Source organism: Mirounga angustirostris, unplaced genomic scaffold, assembly GCF_029215605.1.
Source record: "Mirounga angustirostris isolate CCGP_5_RB_7025 unplaced genomic scaffold, mMirAng1.0.hap1 SCAF_8, whole genome shotgun sequence".
NCBI classification, from domain to species: Eukaryota; Metazoa; Chordata; class Mammalia; order Carnivora; family Phocidae; genus Mirounga; species Mirounga angustirostris.
The window spans coordinates 112,985,169-113,005,941 of record NW_026991716.1 but is presented as its reverse complement, the minus strand read 5'-3'; the positions used below and the strand labels follow the sequence as shown (position 1 = coordinate 113,005,941).

Below are 20,773 nucleotides of genomic sequence, written 5' to 3'. Positions count from 1 at the left end.
CACCCTGTTGCACCGCTGCCACTAGCATTCTCAAAATTGGGCCTTGCCCGTATATGTCAGGCTGGCTCTTTAACCCAAATCACACCCAATACTTCCTGTGGGCTTTCGCTGCTCTTTGACTTTATAATAAAAGCTCTAGTTTCGTTTGCTGCAAACACTCTAAGTTTCTTCCAGAACGACTTCCTGTCAAAACCCAAGAAGGGAGTGGGATGGGAGGGATTATTGGCAGCCCTAGCTTGTTTCCTTGCCTCTGGCTCTTCCTTTTCTAACCCATGCTGCAGGAATGTCAGATTAAGCCTCCGTTTGGAAACATCGCGGTCACCAAGGCTGTGAGTCTGATCCCCTTTTTTTCTTTTAGGTTTATGCTTAGGTTAAATTTCGCATCTTAGCTTGGCAACTAAGGGCCTACAAACGCTTGACTTAGCCTTCTATTCAGTCTTCCTCTCTCAGAATCCTCATGATAAAACGTCCAGAAAGACAAGGCAAGTCCTGCTGGCCTGGCTTTGCTCATCCTCATCTCAGTGGCTAGACCAGCCGTATCTTTTCCTTCTCATGCAGAATGACCCATCCTTCAAAGATGAGCTAAGGCTGCCCCCTCCCTGAAGCCATCACTGACCTTTCTGTTTCGCAAGTCCCCCCTCTCCTAGAGCTGGAGAGAAGAAGCTGGGCTCCTGACCTGGAAAATGGAGTGAGTCTGGAGAGGAGGAGAAGATGTCAGATGGAGTGGAGCTAGCTCTTTGGGGACATTTCCTGGTGTAGATGGTAGGACTTGATACTTCAAATATTCAGGAAAGCTGAAAACCTCCGTTCTTTGACACGTGCATTTCAGACTCACATCAGAGGAAACTTCGTGTTGGTCCCATGTTGTCATACCCATGGATTGCTGGTCATCTGCACTGTGTGACACCAGTGCTACCTAATGACTTCAACACTTGTCATCCTTTGGCTTTTCAATATCTAACTCCTCTTTCCTGATAGCACCCCAACTACCATTTGCAGAAACTCCCATTATGTAGTCTTGGTGGCAGTTAGTTCCCAGAAGCATGTGACATAGGTTTAGCTTAATGAGTGCTTTGCAACTTCAGTCTTGACAGAAGGACCTAGAGCTGGTTGGGGTCTGTCTTTTGCAGGAGCAGTAGCGGTATGTGCTGCCCTGTCTGTCCTTTGACTGTGGTGGCCTCGCCCTCAGGCCCTCTCCTGTCTCTTCATGCTTCTCAGGGCTGGTCCTCCACTTCCCATCCTTTCTGTGATGCCAGATATTCCAATAATTTCTCTTGTTTTGCTCAAGATGTCCAGATTTGGTTTCTTTCACTTACATACAAGAATTTTGGCTTGGGTATTAAAGAGGGCATGTATTGAATGGAGCACTGGGTGTTATACACAAACAATGAATCATGGAACACTCCATCAAAAACTAATGATGTGGGCGCCTGGGTGGCTCAGTTGGTTAAGCGACTGCCTTCGGCTCAGGTCATGATCCTGGAGTCCCTGGATCGAGTCCCGCATCGGGCTCCCTGCTCGGCAGGGAGTCTGCTTCTCCCTCTGACCCTCCCCCCCTCTCATGTCCTCTCTCTCATTCTCTCTCTCTCAAATAAATAAATAAATAAAATCTTTAAAAAAAAAAACTAATGATGTAATGTATGGTGATTAACATAACAATAAAATAAAATTTATAAAAGGATTTTGGCTGATAATAAATATAATAGTAATATTAATCACCATTATTTTTATAAAGATAAGCTAACAATTACTGAGCCCATTCACAATGCCAAGCACCGTTCTTAGCCTTTATATGTCTTAACTTCCTCATCCTCATGAGGGCCATTGAGGTAGGCGCTATTGTCCTGGTTTCCAAAGGAGGACAGTTGAATGCAGAGAGCTTGCTCAAATTGGCTAATTTGAGCCAGGATTTGAATCCACCCAGTCTCTTAACCAGACTATTCAGAAATTTGTATCAGAAAGTGGAGTTTTAAGTAATAGACCTTTAAGGAAATGTGGGGAATTGGAGACAATCTCAATCTGAGATAGTGTAGAGGAACTGAATGTCCTATTATTTTTCTGGGATGGTAATCCAGTAGCCCATAGCTTGCAATGATAAGATAGTGAATGAAATGATTGCCTGTGGACATCTGTGCTCCAGGATCCACTGAGGAGAAGGTTCTGGCAGACCATGTTGTCACCACCATAAAAACGGTATGAGAGATATGAAAAAATTGATGGGTAGTTGCTTCTGATAACATTGGATGGCTTAAAGCCAGAGAGTGATAAACTCAAATCTCTAAATTCTCAGTTTAAGCCATGGAAAGAAATTTAGGGATGACCACGATGAAAGAATTTATTATCTTGCAGCTATAAAGCTGTAATAGCCAAAATTCAGAAGCAGATTTTTGATCCTGAAAGATGCCAAATGACATCAATTCAATAAATGTTCTGCTGTGTATGTCATTTCCATGAAACTGTGGTCATCCATCAAAGAAGAGGCAGCCCTTGGACAGTGGGGTGGGGTCCATTGAGAGGACTCGCATCTGAAGAACCCAAATCCTCACCCTCTACTATATGGAGTTTCTGTTTCCCAAGGGCACAATTTCCACTTCCTGCTGTGATGAGATCGTTCTTCTCTTGTTTCAAGACTTCTTTTGTCTGAGGGAAGAGTTCTTGAAGGAAGATACCTATTCTCTAAATTCCCTACCTGCCTTAACACTTCGCTTTGCAGAGAAATAATTGGAGTTAAATCTCAACATGACTTGAGCGCAAATTACAAAATCACTCCTTTGATGAGAAGGTTTATATACCATAAGAATTCCAGGGCTTTGCTAATGTTATGGGAAAATAATCTGTAGAGTGGGGTGGGGGGGATGGGGGATGGTGCTTGACAAATCAGGGGTAATATAATTATATATCTGACTGAATTTTTAAAGATGGATGCACTTACCAGGTATTTTTGCATTCAGAGCAAGCCTGAGTAGACATATGTGGTTCCAGTAATTTGTTTGGCTCATTAACCCAAACCTGGTTTCAACTCTAGCCCACAAAATATTGGGCCTGATGAAAACATGTCTTGACATAGAATAAAAGAATGTGTTATTTTATACATGGGGAATATGGAGTGATCCCTTGGGAGCATCTTACCCAAATACATCATAAATTGTCTTAAGAATCTACTACCTTCAACAAGGTCTTCAGATATACATTGGTAAAGGAAACACCATTTCTGGAATGGGCTCTTTTCTGAAGACTGGAGATTCTGGTAGGAGACCACACAGTAGAAATGGGCTACCTAATTTCACGGTCGACTGGGGGATCCAGAGGTGGCAGAGACCACTTAACTATCAGAGACAAAATGGGCATTATTTCCATAATGGTCAGTAGGGTCAGCATCATAATATAAATGGTCTGACCCAAAGAGATTTTTTTGATATAGATTATCGATACTAGGATCTGTGAACTGAAGGATAATTACCCCTAATAATCTGTTTGCATTTTTTTTTTTAACTTCTTATCCCTGCATGCTGGGTTTAGCTGATTCAACTGCTTTAGCCTAAAGGTAGGAATGCTTCCAACTTGGATACAACAATGATGTTAGTGAATTGGGTGCCACACTGTCCTGTGCCCTAGGACTTTCCATGCCCTAGGACTGTCCATGTCCATCAGGCCCTAAGACTATCAGGATCAAAAGGGATTACTGTGTTGTAGAATTGAGAAAGAGGCCTTGGCTATCAAAGAAAAATACAGTTCTATTCTTAATAGTGCCAGGGAAGAGCATGAATCAAACCCATATCGTCTCTAGGAGCCTCCTCCTAATGCAACCTCCTATATACAGTACCTCCAGGGGCTTAGCTCCTCAGGTAATAAGTTGTGGGTAACTCAAGAAAGCCAAGAACTGCAACCACCTATGCTGACTGAAGCAAAGGGAACATGGAAAGTGCCAAAGACAAGGAAAGCCAAAAATCGATGGGTAGCTGCTTCTGATAACATTGACTGTGGAATATCAGCAATAACTTTGTGATTATTTACAGAAATTAGGACGAGAACCTCAATTACATTTGACTTTCTATTCTATCATGTGTACATACTTATCTTAACTGATAACTCTTCTTTCTCCTCTCTCTTTCACCTACTTTCTAGGATGAATTCTTTTTTTTTAAGTCACATGTTGCAAATGTGGGAAACATACATCATCTGGAGATCCTGGATTAAGAGCTGGGAAGCAGTAACTACTTAATTTAGACATTTCCCTTTGGGAAGTAGTGAGGATGTTCTCAGTTCTATTACATTTGTGTTAGTCAGGAAAAAATCTGTGGACCCAAACGGGGAAACTGTAATGAACACTTGTGATTTTTTCACTGTTCAATCTTTAATACTCCTTCCTGTTTGCACCCTACTCTCCATTTTGGGAAGATTCCCATCATATGTAGTCTAGCTGGAGACTACCTTCCCTTTTGGAAGCTAAAGGAATCAGGTCCTTGCCTGTCCCTGCATCTTACTACTGCATGGGACTGGCTTGACCAGGTAGGCACTCCTTCTGGAACTTTCAACCTTGAGAAAATGCTCCAAGAATCTGGAGATGGAATCAGATCATTCGTCTGAGTAGCAGTGGTGGTGGCCTGAGGCTGGGAGGATGGGGCTCCACAACCTGGACTGGGATTCCTGATGCCTCACAGGGGCCCTGTGTTCCTTGTTTTCCAGACCCAATTCTCCAGCCTTGCTGGAGCCCTCACTCTTCCCATTAAATTGTCTTTTTGCTTAAGATAGCCAGATTTAGGTTCTGCTGCTTTACCCAGAAATGCCGTTCTATAAATCCAAATGATAATTTTAGTTCTTCAGCCTACAAAAAATATTGTAGTTGAAAGTAGCTCTCTGTCAAAGTTGAAAACTTTATTTTCTGCAAAGAGGTCTTCAAGTTATCTGAATTCAGATGAATACTAATTTATATTCTTGGGATTTGTTCATGTTACCAAATTTCACTTTTTCTGTGTAAAATCTCACTCATCAGAGAATCAGAAGTGCAGAACACCACACTTCTATGTTATCACACTGTTGACAAAATTCTTTCCCAGAGGTATTTGAAAAAGAAGCAGCCAAGTATTACTCACCTTGAGTTCTAGCAGCAAGGTGTATGACTGGATCAAAACATGGTGATCTATAATCTCAAGCCTGATACTTCAATTCAGACTACTAGGCTCATGAAATAGGGAATTTCATAGTATACTTCTTATCCCAAACATACCCCTGATAACTACTGCTTTGAATTTTTAAAGAACCCATAGATATGCTTATGAATTAAATAAATGTTCTTCTACCCAAATACATGTATTAATTAGACCAGAAAGGTTGATTCCGAATTTTTATTTTTGTGGTTCCTTTCAGATATCTTTGTATCCATGAAATGTTTCTCCTCTTTCCTCCCGATTTTAAGGAGAAATGAAAATGAAAAAGACTTTTTAGCTTTATCCTGAGGCATTTTTGAGAAGGAAGCAATAGGGAGCTATGCAATATTCACAAGGATGACTCTACTTTTTGCTGAATGACTTGCTTTCTGTGCTCAGTCAGAAGCCTACAGACAAATAGTGCCTATTGTATATGTGTTTATTTGTTGTTTCTTTTCTCCCTCGTTCCTACTTCCTCCTTCTTCTTTTTAAACTTCTTACATTTCCCAGCTTGCACAGGTGAGGCCTCATGTCACTCAGTACAACACAGTGAAGCACCTCTGGGGCGCCTGGGTGGCTCAGTCGGTGAAGCATCTGCCTTCAGCTCAGGTCATGGTCCCAGGGTCCTGGGATGGAGCCCCATGTCAGGCTCCTTCCTCAGTGGGGAGCCTGCTTCTCCCTCTCTGTCTGCCTACTGCTCTGCCTACTTGTGCTCTCTCTCTCTCTGTCAAATAAATAAATTAAATTAAATTAAAAAATGAAGCCCTCTGGAGAACGAGTGCTGTGACAGTCCTCTGTCTAGTGAGAACATCAAGCCAAGGTCAGAGCTTGCGTGGGGCAATGTGCCAACATAAACAGCATCTGGCATGACCTTACTATCCCCACTGTGACCTCTTGGGACAGTCATGATCCCAAGATTTATCTATCTCAAAGGGAATTCTTAGGTGGGTAGGTGTGGGCAAGGCTGAGCCCAGAGTATTGCACACAAATATGCGGAGCAAGGGTTATATAGAGGGCAGGCACCAATGTGGGGATACCAGCCCACAGAATAAGGCCTGAAGAGTCGTCTCCAAGATAAGTACTGGTCAAGACCCTGAGACAAAGGAGAAAGAGAAAGGTGGCTGCAGAGACCACAAGAAGTGAGAACGGAGCCTCCTTATCAGACTGGACAGGTAGGGCAGACATGGGACACCAACTGAGCCACAAGGGCCCATGATCCCATTTGATCTAATATTGGAGCAGGGAGGGCATTGTCAGTATTCCTGTGGTTAAACCCCCCACACACAAATTGAGAAGTTGGAGAGGTAGAGTTCAGATACAATGGTCAGGCTTATTGTCCAGAATGGCACGCCGTCACTTCTTACCTCAAAATCTCTAATGTCCACCGGTTACCTATAGAATGAAGTCTCAATTACTTAGGTTGGTTTTGGGGCCTCATTTACCCATATCTCCCTGACATCACCCCTCTCTACTACCCTGCAAATCACTGACATCCTGGCCACCCTGTTTGCTTGCGTTGTTCCCACAGCCTGGCAAGTCTTTCTATTTCTTCTCCATCTTGAGAAAATCTTACCTGTTAGAAAAGAGCCAGCTCCAATATTGTCTCATCAATGATGCTTCGCTGGGAGTCTCCCAGTCAGAATCAATGGCTTCCCCACTGGGCTGACGCATTCCAGCCAGGGGAGGCCTGGCTTCCCAGCCTTGACCACCCTCCTCTTTTCCTTACTCATATGACTTGCCTTCTAGAGAACTGTGTCCAATTCTCTAGGACAGATCCTGACCAGGATTAGGGGAGATTTAAAGAATTCTAACTGGTCCCTTCAGCTTTGAATATCTAAGACTGATACTGACTCTGGACCCCAATTCTGTTAATTGGCTTTATGCTTGCATCCTAACACTTATTCTCAAATTTATGGCCCAGGTTTGGTGATTGTTCTCTGTGCCTCTGAACTTGTTCTTTACCTGACTAGACTCTGCTAGATGAGAGTGTCTATAATGTGGGCACTCTCAACAGTCTCATCATAGAGCAAGCTGCTGCCCCCTCCCCATTTTGATGTCTTGCCCCTGACCCCAAGCCTAACAGGTTCACTCTTGTGAGTGGTAACAGAGATGCTAGTGCCCTCGTGGCTCTGCCTCTTCACGTGCATCTGTGATTATTCGCTGTGCTGGCTTCCCCTATTTTTGCTCTGTCCAAAGGGAAGGCCACAGTGTTACTGGGTATTGGACCCCCCTGTGGTGAGATGGCCTATCTGGATTTCTTCCTATCACTGATGGCTGTGCTTTCCAGCCTCCACGTTCTGCTTGCCCAGCTAGAATTCCCCTTCCACCTGAAGCTGAATCCATCCTTTCAGTGTGACTCTATCCTAGTAGACATGTCTACTTTCAAGTTCCAGCTGCTTCCTGTCTGCCCAGTTCAGCCGCGGTTGCTCATGTCCTGAAGGATGGAAAAACTTCTATATAGCCTCTGTTTTGTTCTAGCTTGTGTTGTGGTGATCTGTGAATGTGTTTTAATTTGTTCTTTGATAGTCAGATGCCACTCAGCTTTATATGCTGCACTGTGCACCACGTGGAGCTAGGACTCTGGAGGCATTCCGTGTGTGACATTAGGTGATTTGGGAGTCCCGTGGCAGCATCTTCCTCGACATTAGCTCTGGCTTCTGTCTCTATGTCATCCGAGTTGAGCCCCTGGCATGCTGTGATCCTTCAGGGAAGCAGGACATATTTATGGGACTCTGCAGTCTCTCTTCTCTGTAGCTCCTCAGCCATATTTATCTTCCCCAAGAATGTAGTTTGATTATGCCAGCCCCTTGGCATGTGGAAATAACTTCCTATAACACAGAGAACAAAGCTCTAAATTCTAGGGGTGACCTGCATCTCCCTTCAGAGGATGCCCCAATTTGCTTGTGCAAGTTATTTCTGACGACTCCTCCATTAGTCCCTCGTAACAGAGATGAACTGAGTAACTGGATCGTCCACTCACGCACTTCATAGTTTCCCACTTTTGTGCCTCTGTGCATATTGTTTTAGCTCCACACTCTTCACCAAGAAGATTCTACTTGTCCTTCAAGGTCCATTGCAAATGCTCTGAAGATTTTCCTTATCTCTGCAACTAGAGATGATCTCATCTCCATTAAACTTGATAATTTTCTCATTGGATTTTTTTTTTTTTTGCATTCTGTCTTGAATGTTAGTCATTTGTGTATTTTATGTATTATATTTGTATTATTTATGTGTTATTTTAGATGAAGAGTTCCTTGAAGGTAAGGGAGGTCATCAACTCTGTACTTAACTCTTATCCTTGGCACCTATGATGGACATTCAATAATTATTTACTATTTTTATTATTATAAAGCCACAAAATATGACCAGTTTCTCAGGGTAGTTTCTCTGTGGAGAGTATTGCTCTCTAGTCCAAACCTGCATACTGAATTTTAAAATAGTGATATTTTAAATTTATTCTGCATTATAAGGCTTGGGATGAGGAAAAAATTATAATAAAATTTGAAAGATTGTGGTATTTTTGTCTAAATCTTTCCATCAAATACATCACCTTGATTTATTCTGAACCTTCTCTGAGTCTGTGAGAGAGAATGACTTAGAAAATATCTGAATACTCAGAGAAAAATCTTCTTTTTCTATTGGAAATGTTTGCATCCTATTATAACTTTATAATGTTTTCCAGTGAGTTTTAAAAGTAACTTTTAAAGTAATCTTCACATGATGGTTCTTAGTTTTAGTGGAAATATTATTAAATTGGAGTAGTAACTAATCCATACTGTGCATCCTTTGGGGATAATAGTGTGCATCCTTAACTATCACATTGTAATTTGAACAAACATACCACTTTTCATATGGTGCAACAATCTCCCAATAGTGTAATTGCATTAACACCTTTTTTCACCTTTTGTACTATTTTCATATTTTCAACCTCTCGATATGAAATAAATCACGATACATTGTTGTCACTTTTGCTTTAAACCGTGAATTGACATTTAAAGAATGTAAGAAAAGAAATTAAAAAAAGTTTACTCTTTTTTAAAGATATTTACCATTGCCAGTGCTCTTCCTTCCTAATGATAGATCCAAATTGTATCTAGTACCATTTTCCTTCAGCTGGAGGAATTGTCATTGTCATTTCCTGTAGCAGAGGTCTGCTGACAACACGTTCTATCAGCTTTTTATTTGAAGGTAGGTTATTTCACCTGCACTTCAGAAGATGTTTTTACCAGATATGGAATGCTTGATTGAGAGGGGTTTTTTTGTTGTTGTTTTTTTTTCCTTTTAGCATTTTAAAGATGTGGTTCCATTGTCTTCTGGATTCTACTTTTTCTAATGAGAAGTAAACCCTAATTATTATTGTTACCTTTATGGGATGAATCTTTTTAAACTGTGGTTGCTTTTAAAATTTTCTTTACATCTTTCGTTTTTAGAAGCTTCCTTATGATGTTGTCAGGTGTGATTTTATTTGTTTTATCCTGCTTGGGTTTCACTGAGTATCCTGGATTGGTAGGTTGCTGATTTAGATCAAATTTAGAAATGTTTTTAAAAAGATTTTATTTATTTATTTGACAGAGAGAGAGATAGCGAGAGCAGGAACACGAGCAGAGACACAAGCAGGGGGAGTGGGAGAGGGAGAAGCAGGCTTCCCACCGAGCAGAGAGCCTGATGTGGGGCTTGATCCCAGGACCCCAGGATCATGACCTGAGCTGAAGGCAGATGCTTAACCGACTGAGCCTCCCAGGTGCCCCAAATTTAGAAAATTTTTTGTCCTTATTTCTTCAAGTATAATTTTCTGCCTGACTCTTTCTCTCCTTTCCTTCTGGGACTCCTATTGCATGTGTATTAGACTGCTTGATATTATTTGACAGGCAATTCAGGTTCTGTTTATTTTTAAAAAGTCTTTTCTCAGTTCGGATGACTTCTATTGACCAATCTTCAAATTCACTAATCCTTTTTCCTGTTATGGCCAAACATCTTTTAATGCCATCCAATGAATGTTTTATTCCAAATATTGCATTTTTTAGTTCCAATATTTCCATTTAGTTCTTTTCTTTCTCAGGTTTTCTACAAATTCCGTATATCTCCTAAAATTCCCTATCTCCTCACCTCTCCTACTAATCTTTTCCTATAGGTGCTTTAAACATTTCAGTTATTTCAAAATCTCTTTCTGCTAATTCCAACATCTACACCATCTATTAGCCTGTTTCTATTGGCTAATTTTTCTCTTGATTATGAGCTACATTTAGTGATTTTTAATTGCATAGTTGGTATTGTGGTAGTGCATTATAGACAACCTGAATTCTGTTATCTTTCTCTGAAGAGTGTGTGATTTTGTTCTAACCCTAACCCTAATCCTAACCCTAAAGATCCCCTTGAGCTGGGAAATCTTGGTTTTAGCCTTTCTTAGAGTAGGTTTATTTTAGTTTTGTCATTAGTCCCAAGGAAAATCTCTTAGTCTGAGGATAAAGACTTTTTTCTTCAGGGTCTATTTAATAGCTTAATTGAAGTATAATTTCCATACCATAAAACCCATCTATTGTTAAGTGCATAATTCAATGATTTTTCATAGTAAATTATGTTACCATGTACAGTTCAGTGGCATTAAGTACATTCACATTTTTGGGCAATTATTTCCACCATCCATCTCCAGAACTCCTTTATATTTTGCAAAACTGAAATTCTATACCTGCCAAACCATAATTCCCCATTCCTCTCTCCTCCCAGGCCCAGAAAACCATCATTTTACTTTTTGTCTCTGTGTATTTGATGCTCTAGATACCTCATATAAATGGAATCATACAATATTTGTCCTTTTGTGACTCGTTTATTTCACTTAGCAAAATGTCCTCAAGGTTCATCTATGTTGTAGCACATGTCAGAATTTCCTTCCTTTTAAAGGCGAATAATTTCTATACATATATACATATATATATGACATTTTGTTTATCCATATATGTATGAATAATTCATATATATGACATTTTATTTATCCACAATCCAGTTTTAGAACATTTCCATCACTTCAAAAAGCTGCCTTGTGCCTGTTTACAGTTAATCCCCACCCCTACCCTCAGCCCTAGGCAACCACTGATCTGCTTTCTGTTTCTATAAATTTATTTTCTCTAACCATGCAATAAATAAATCGTACGGTATATAGTTCTTTGCATCTGGCTTCTTTCATTTAGCATATTTTCAAGGTTGAGAGTAAGTCCTAATGCATGTCCCTTGTGGAGTTTTAATGGAAGCCTGGGACATTTACCCAATGCCTCTAATTGGGTGGGTCATGAAGTCTAAACTCTGTGTTCCCTATGGTGAGTGGCCACTGAAACCAATGCACAGGTGTTTCAACTTTTCCAGCTATCACTCTCCTTCTGAGTTTCTTAGACTCTTATCCTGCACAAATACAGTTCAGAGGTTAACTAAGATTTTGAGGGAAGTTAATACACAGATTTGGAGGCTCCTATTACTCTGATTCCCTCCTTTTTGAGATTAGTTCTCTCAATGTCCAGCTACTGTGGTAGTCCACAAATACTCAGGCTACTAAGATCAGGGCTTTCTATTGGAGACCATTCTCCATGCCCTGGATTGGAGTGTGCCCCCCACCCCATCCAGGGAAAAACTGAATAATGAGGGTCTTACCCATTATCATTGCTTCTTTTAAGTGCTGAATAACTTCTCGATTCTGCCTCCTTTTGGACTTTCTCCAGTGACTTTGAACAGGCAATCTTTACATTTTGTCTAGAATATATAATTGTAGTTGGTAGGACAGTTAGTCTGAAATAAGATATTTCACCATTACCAGAGCCACTTTATGACAGATTTCATTAGTGTGAAAAATAAGAACTAAGAGGTTCAGAACTAATAATTAAGATATCATCACTTCAGGATTTGTGATAATTCAGGCAGAATTTTAGCCATAATTTCTTGAAGGAAATGAATATTATAAATATGATCACAAGAATAGTTCCTAAACTACCTACAGGGATAGAATCCTATATCCTTCTGGACATGGCACCTCTGAGTCATGGAGTTTAGCAAAACATCAAGACAGGACTGGGTGACCTTAAATTCTACGAGGGATGTAATGGATCACTTCCTGATGGAACTCATTTATGAAGAAACTAGTGGATCAGTGGATGTTCTTTGAATGTGGGAAGAAGAGGGTGGAGTTTAATTGAGCCTCAAAACTTAGCTGTTTTAGGTTTCCACTGCCTCTTCTTTGGTCTAATAGGACGGCCAGTTTCTCACATGTGTCATCTAGTTCATGCTTAGCTGCTCAAGCGGCAGCTACAAGCAGAGTTTCTGATTATCTCCTGCTGAACATGACCTGTTGGCCGTGGACATTTGTCACTTAGGCAGAACTTATGCCCCTGATGAGAAGTCACAGCTAAATGCTGCTCTGATTATCCAGTTGAAGATCTTTTATTGTATCCTAAACAGCCATCTAATTTAGTTGTGACAGAAGAGGACCAAAAAATAGAATATTTTTGAAGGATCAAAATAATTCCAATATACAAACCCATGAATTTACTCACAAAATAAGGTCTTACTGGAAATAGATATACTGATATTTTCACAGAGGTTACTTCCTGGTATTTGGTCTATGGGTGATTTTTATTCTCTTATTTGTACTTTTCTGGACTTTCTGTTTTCTCAAAAATAATAAAAATTACATTTGGACTCAGATTTTTACAGAATGAGGGATATGGTAGTCTGGCTGTCAGTGTCCTACTTTGAGCCAAGGCCCCCAGCCCTGCTTCAGAAAGCCATAAACCATCCCTCATGCCTAAGACCTTCCAAAAATTCAAACAGACCCAGAATTATAATTTTCCTCTGAAACCTGTCCAGCTACTCAGTTTCTTATAAATATCAAGAACCAAATATATATATCAAGAACCAGATATATAAATTTCCACTTAAATCCAACATGTGGTAGACATCTAATAAACATCTGATGAATAAATGCATGAAAGAATAAATGAATGAATGAATAACCTATTCGGTCAGAAGTTTGTCAATTACAAATTTCTGAAAGCTGAATATAAATGGGACATTAGTAATTACTATACCTGGAAGGATAAGGGCCAAGCTGTACTCAGGTATATTTTTCCTTAGCTTAGCCACCCATGATTTGGCTTCAGATTCCCTCTGGCTCCTCTACGGGTGTGCCGCCCAAATGTGACATTAGACGGCTCTGGGGTTACATTTTTCGAGCTTTTAATTCAAAGTAAAAGAAGAACTTTGCTTCACCTCCAATCTGGGAATTCCAGGTAAGTGTCTAACGGGACCACCGTGAGTCCTCACCCACCCTTATAGCCAGCATGGGTGGGCACTGTGACGGACAGCCACAAAACTAGGAAGAATCCCTCAGAGGAAGGGAGTGGGAGGCACAAATACCAGGAGAAGTAAGGAGGGAGACAGACTGAGCAGACAAAGCCAGCACAACCTCTAGAGAGAAGCATTATTAATAATGGAAATGGCAACAGTGATAATAACTGTGATTTATCATAGGCAGGTATCGCCGAAGCCCTTCACACCGTTTATCTCGAAGCCATTCCATAACCCTGCAGGTGCTAAGGATCAGAGCCATTAAGTGACCCAACCAGAAGCAAAGTAAATGATGGACAACCAAGAGGCAAACATGGACTATCATGGAAAGGGTACAAATGCATTGAGGTATTTTAAACTTAGACCTGCCCGCTGAGAGCATGCTTGACTGTTTTTGTTTTTTCAAAAAAGGGAAGAAAGTCATCCCTGAATAAAATTTAGGACTATGTTGCTGACATACATTTTAATTCATAAATTTATGCCTTCATTGTGACTCTGGCAACGAAACAGTCTAGCTTTTCATATGACTTAATTCTTTTTTTTTTAATTTTTTTATTGTTATGTTAATCCCCATACATTACATCATTAGTTTTAGATATAGTGTTCCATGATTCATTGTTTGTGCGTAACACCCAGTGCTCCATGCAGAATGTGCCCTCCTCAATACCCATCACCAGGCTAACCCATCCTCCCACCCCCTCCCCTCTAGAACCCTCAGTTTGTTTCTCAGAGTCCATCATCTCTCATGGTTCGTCTACCCTCCGATTTCCCCCCCTTCATTCTTCCCCTCCCGCTATCTTCTTTTTTTTTTTTCTTAACATATATTGCATTATTTGTTTCAGAGGTACAGATCTGAGATTCGACAGTCTTGCACAATTCACAGCGCTTACCAGAGCACATAATCTCCCCAGTGTCTATCACCCAGCCACCCCATCCCTCCCACCCCCCACCACTCCAGCTTAATTCTTTTTAAGTTAAGGTGATTCATTAATCATATAACTGAACAACTTGGTTTTTATAGTTTTAAAAAATATAAGTAACCTAATTTTTTTTCAAGCAAATCCAGAAATTAAGAAAAATCACTAAAGCAGGCATGTGCCCTCCTTTGGGGTTTGGGAACTGTTGACAATATATGACTTTCATTTAAAAAATATATGTCTGTACAAAGCCACTCGTAGAAAGGTAGTGTACACAGTGGTTCAGAGCGTGGGGTCTGGGGCCAGACCTGGCTTGGAATCCAGACCCTTAATGCTGTCTTATCAGCTGTGTGAACTTGGAGAGATTACCAAACTGTCCAGTGTCTTGGTCTCCTCCTATATGGAATGGAGATAGGAATGGGTCCTCTGTTATAGGGCTGTTGTGTGGATTACAGGGCTTCAGTCCATCAAAGGTGTTGGAGCAATGCCTGGCTAAAGAGATGGTAGCTCTTAATTTTATTAGTGCCCTGTTGCATTTGCATAGGGGCTTTTTGCGGGCTCTTTATAGTTAGTTGTTCTGCTTCTGGGCTTTTTGTTTGTTTGTTTGAGAGAGAGAGAGTGGGGGAAGGTCAGAGGGCGAGGGAGAGAGAGAAGGTTAAGTTGGCTCCACACCCCCAGTGCGGAGCCCCGAACAGGCTTGACCCCACCACCCTGAGATCATGTCCTGAGCCAAAATCAAGAGTCAGGTGCTCAACCAACTAAGCCACCCAGGCGCCTCTGGTTTTTATCACAGATGCACATCAGAGAGGAAATAGAGTTGCCCCCTCATTACAGAGGCCGTGTTTATTCCTCGATTCACAGCAGTGTCAGGGAAATCATCTCATGGGTCTGGGCTGCTGAAGGATTGAGTGTCCATACGAATATCAACTACCTGACTCTTTTGTAATCCACAGAGTTGAACTCTGTAATCGAGACTGATGATCAGCGAGAAGGTGAAAAGTTGCCTTGCGGCAAGGACACTACCAGTCTCAGGAGTGAGGGAAAAGAGGAGCCTGAGTATTCAGGCCAGAGCTCATACTGAATCCAAGAAATGAGGCGGCGACTCTGGAAGGAGGTCTCTTCCATCAAGAACCCGAAACACCAAAGTAAAATAATGTAAAAGGCACCCTTAAACTGACAACAAGTTTCAAAGCTGGAGGGTTGAATTTAAACGGCTTATTTTAAGTTAAGCATCTGAAAATATTGAAGTCTAAATCATGAAAAGTTACTCGTTAATTGCATCTGTGTTTGCTTGTCAGTTACTTATTGAGAAGATAAAGGCCGGTTCTTTCTTCAGCTTTGTCTTCCTGCGTTAGCTGAAAGTCCGCTGAGATCAGAGACTCAAGAGGAAATGGATAGATATAATGAAGCAAGACATATTTCTTCCTGTACTCTGGCAGCTTTTCCAGGCTGCCAATTTTGAGTAATATAAAGCATACGCAGGCAGGCAGTTAACTATATTAAGACGTACCTAGCACCAGAGGGAGTGGTGGGGAAGTTGAAACTCCCGCCAGAGAGCTAGTCTCTTGTTCCACCATGTGTTTAGGTATCAAGCTTATCCTCCCCCTGGTCTTAGTTTTAATGGGTTTTGATTTCCTTGTGCTCCCAAACCTTGAGGTGGAAATATGATCATCCTGAACATACTACTTACTTTTACCTGCGAACTTGAGCTTTATTGGCTTTAAAAAAAATCATGAACAAAAAAGCCAGGAAAAGATAAATTTGCATTTTGAAAAAGAAAAAAAAAATTGAACACATCTTTTGCTTTGAAATTTTTTCCCCTTGAGATGAATATCCATGCTTCATAAATATTCACTCAAGTCTGTTTTGACAATCGGCCTATATGAAGAAGATTCTAAAACACAACCTGGAAGTTTTAAATGTCTTCTTCTTCTTCTTTTTTTAAAGATTTATTTATTTCTTAGAAAGAGAGACAGAGCATGAGCAGGAGGGGCAGAGAGAGAATCTCAAGCAGACTCCATGCTGAGCACGGAGCCCAATGTGGGGCTCAATCTCTTGACCCTGAGCTGAAACCAAGAGTCAGTGGCCTGGCTGACTGCACCACCCAGGCGCCCCATGGAAGTTTTAAATATCTTCTATGAATGAAAAGGCTTCACTGTTCTCAGAGCATCCACAAATATACCTTTGAATTTTTTCACTTTTCTTTTTCTTTAACCTGGTCTGAGCCCTACCTCTTTCCCACTCCCAAGAAATAGAGTTCATCCAACATTCCAAATGTTCATGGCATTGAACTGGGGGCTTGGATGGAGGTAAATGAAGGAAGGGAAATCTCTTCTGCTTGTGGAGTTCACATTCTAAGATTGAAAAATCTTAGTTTCTAAAAGAAACCACTGCTCAAGATATTAGTTAAAAGAATTTTGGAAGATTCTTGGGAGGGGTCAGTATAACTTAGGGTTCTATGAAAATATTCCAACAATAAAATTTTAGATTTAAAGAGCTATAAATATCAGGTTGGACCATGTTCACATCTTTTTTTAAGCTTATCATCGATTTTTTTTTTTTCCCTGTCTCATTTCTTCCAAACATGAAAAATCATGACTTAGGCTTCTGATGGGTTAAAAATATATTCTGACTAACATTTAGCCCTGAATTCCACCACATGCTCTTATATGAATAATGCCACCTCATCCCAAATTGAAGCATGGGAAATTTGCAATTTGCTCAAAGGATTGTAAATGAGCCTGTTGTCAAGCTGCCAAAGTAAATTAACAAGATTTAAATTTTTCTGTAATATCAATCAGAAATTCCAATGACTAGTAATTAAAGCAGTCCTTGCTCTCTTGTGACTCATGCAGTGTGACAAAACAGTCCTAATGTGTCACCTCTCTCCTTCTGCCTGTTTGATTATGTTGAGTTGGGCACCAGGTGGCTTATCCTGTAGGGTGTCTTACAGTCTATTAAATTCTAAATGTGAAATAGAAATAAAACTCAATAAATATTTTATGGTATGGGTGAGTATATATTCCTCGAAGCCATCCTGTACCCTTGAGTTTTATGCCAACAGCCTTTTCTATAATAAAATAGTTTATCATTACAGAAAAAAATTTTTAAATGCACAAGAGGGAAAAACTATCCACCATCCATTGCCCAGAGATAATCACTTTTAATAATATTTTTGTGTATTTGGGCCCAGAGATTTTGCTATATATTCAGAAATAATTGTGATCATATGACCTATACATCATACAAATTGACTTTAAATCATCTTTTTTGGATTATAAAAGTGATATGGTAACATTACTGAACATTTGGAAAATAAAGAAAAGAAGATAAAAGTAACTAGAATCCCACCCAGCGATAACCACTATCAATATTTTACTTCTAATTATAATCTTTTTCCTTTGCATATTCATATATACTTAAAGGTACACAATAGTGATTTTTTGGCATAATGAGCAGAAGAATATTTCAAATGATTTTTTTTTTGCAAGATTTTATTTATTTATTTGAGAGAGAGAATGAGATAGAGCATGAGAGGGGGGAGGGTCAGAGGGAGAAGCAGACTCCCTGCTGAGCAGGGAGCCCGATGCGGGACTCCATCCCAGGACTCCAGAATCATGACCTGAGCCAAAGGCAGTCGCTTAACGAACTGAGCCACCCAGGTGCCCTATTTCAAATGATTTTGATGGATGATGTGATGCAGAGTGGCAAGTGACAGTGTGTTTACTTATCTTTCATAGAAAAACTTAGTAATTCAGGTCATTAAAAATGAATTTTAAAGAAATAAAAAATAAGGTTTTGGGTTACTTGACTAAGAAACTAGGACCTACTTTTTTTTCCAGGAAACTGATTGTGTATGTTGAAGGCAGGGGAAACAAGAAAATTCTGGCCTGGGGGCTTCTCCCTGTCCGGTGCCATAACTACATGAAAGAATTTAGCCTCCGTTAGCAAGAACTGGAACCTGACTTCCATAGGTAGTCTTTTAAATGGTCATCAAACACAGCAAATGAAGGATTCCAGCTGAACTCGGGGGTGAAGGATGCAGCTCAAGAAGCACATTTTCTGGAATTATGGAAAACACACAAACAAACCCAGAAGCACAAGAGAAATATTTGAGAAAGGTCTAACTCTATAAAGACTTGTTGCCAGGCTATCGAATGCTTCTGACAACACATATTCAATTGCATTTCTAAGTTTGGAACTCAAACTATGTAAGTTAAGTCTCAAGAACTCTTTTATATAGTTGGACTATTACGGAGTTTTCTATTAAGTATTTTTTTCCAAGAGAGGTACACGTGTAGACTTTTGGGGGCATTTTCGTACCTGAGAATGTCTTTGTGGATGTTCCTGAGTCATAATCCTGTCCTTGTAAATTCCATAGACATTTCTCCAACGTGTTTTGCCAATTGGGGTTGCTGGGGAGACATCATAAATCAGCTTTTTTGGGGTGTATTTGTAAACAATTGGTAATTCCCACTTGATCTCTTGTTAATTTTTTTCTTCCTTATTTTTCAGTCTTGGCCCATTAAACTGTCATTTGGATTCTGATATTGAAAATAAAGAACTGGCTTGCCTTTCAATCCCAAAGCATTCATTAGGGATTTGTATACAACAAGACTATATATGCAACAAGATACCATGTTATCCATATATGCACATAAACACATGGGTTCTCATGTCCAGATAGGACAGCCTCACCAACCCTCAACCGAACAGCTTCAATATGCTGTTTCAAAGACAGGCATCACGGGGCGCCTGGGTGGCTCAGTCGTTAAGCGTCTGCCTTCGGCTCGGGTCATGATCCTGGAGTCCCTGGATCGAGTCCCGCATCGGGCTCTCTGCTCGGCGAGGAGCCTGCTTCTCCCTCTGACCCTCCCCTCTCTCATGTGCTCTCTCTCTCTCATTCTCAAAAAAAAAAAAAAGAAAAAAGAAAAAAGAAAATGGTCCTATCAAGGGGCATCTGGGTGGCTCAGTCGTTAAGCGTCTGCCTTCGGCTCGGGTCATGATCCCAGGGTCCTGGGCTCGAGCCCCGCATCGGGCTCCCTGCTCTGTGGGAAGCCTGCTTCTCCCTCTCCCACTGCCCCCTGCTTGTGTTACCTCTCTCTCTCTGTCTCTGTCAAATAAATAAAATCTTTAAAAAAAAAAAAAAAGACAGGCATCGCTTATATCAGTGGCCTCTGGCTGGGGTGGGTGTTCTGGGCCATGGGGAGACTGAAGTGAAAGTTTCAGGATTAGTCTTTGTGACTGAATGTTTCATCTGTTGGTTGGTAGAATTCATGCCAAGATTGAGAGGAGTATTTTGCAATGAAGTCCCGACTCATCAGAGAAGGAGAAACACCTGGCTTGGAATCTGTTACTGTCCAAAATGAATTCTTGAACATGACAAGTAAAGCAGCAGCTGAGTGTGTGGGGTGAACGGTTGAGGACTACAAACAACTTGGTCTAATTACATGGCGGTAATTGAATTTTCTACTTGGGATATAACACCATCACTTAATTGATTTAGCTTGTATCTCAGTAAACTCCCTTCATCTTCATATTGAAGTTATTTTATCAATTTCAGAAGAAATTCTTTAGTTGTGCTGTACTGCTGTTAATATAGCTATTTTTTTCTCAGGAACAAAATACAATCCTTAAGAAGTATCTTATTTTTGGGACGCCTGGGTGGCTCAGTCAGTTAAGCGTCTGCCTTCGGCTCAGGTCATGATCTCAGGGTCCTGGCATTGAGTTCCACATCGGGCTCCCTGCTCAGTGGGGAGCCTGCTTCTCCCTCTCCCTCTGCTTGTGCTCTCTCTGTCAAATAAATAAAATCTTAAAAAAAAAAAATCTTATTTTTAGGTTCTGAATAACTGTTATCCTCTAATTAAAAAAAAAAAATCTCTTTCTCCCTTTCCTTTGCAATCTGGGAGAGCTCAAGTTGGTTTTCCGTATCACTGGCTCACTTTTCTGCTGTGTGCATTCTGTTTTTTACTACCAGAAAAGCACCTTTCAGTTCTGTCTTAGGTGGCTAAACCAAAATACCACAGAACTGGTGGCTTATAAACAACAGAAATTTATTGCTCATGGTTCTGGAGGCTGTAAGTCAGCTGAGGGCCTCCTCCTGGGTCACAGACTTCTTATTGTGTCCTCCAGGGCAGAAGGATCAGGGGAGATCTATGAGATCTCTCATAAGGGCACTAACCCCATTTGTAAGGGCCCCACCCTTATGACCTAAGCACCCTCCAAAGGCCCCACCTCCTAATACCATCACCTTTGGAGGTTAGGATTTCAACACAGGAATTTTGGGTGGAAACAAACATTCAGACCACAGAAGTTCTATTGTACATTTGTTTCCTTGTAGGTCTTTATTATCTTAGCCAACTCCTTTTTCGTTTGCTTCTG

At 40.6% G+C, this 20,773-nt stretch overlaps 1 long non-coding RNA gene across 2 annotated transcripts; it reads left to right on the top strand.

Annotated features, from left to right (window-relative positions):
- The first annotated feature begins 238 nt into the window (after window positions 1-238).
- On the top strand, window positions 239-15,595 carry LOC123837168 (uncharacterized). Of its 2 annotated transcripts, none has more exons than XR_006789157.2 (3): window positions 239-329; window positions 13,659-13,823; window positions 15,346-15,595. It is a non-coding gene; the product is annotated as an uncharacterized LOC123837168 (long non-coding RNA). The 2 variants fall into 2 exon arrangements; XR_010413443.1 differs by lacking the exon at window positions 239-329 and adding an exon at window positions 13,224-13,417.
- Window positions 15,596-20,773: the final 5,178 nt, after the last annotated feature.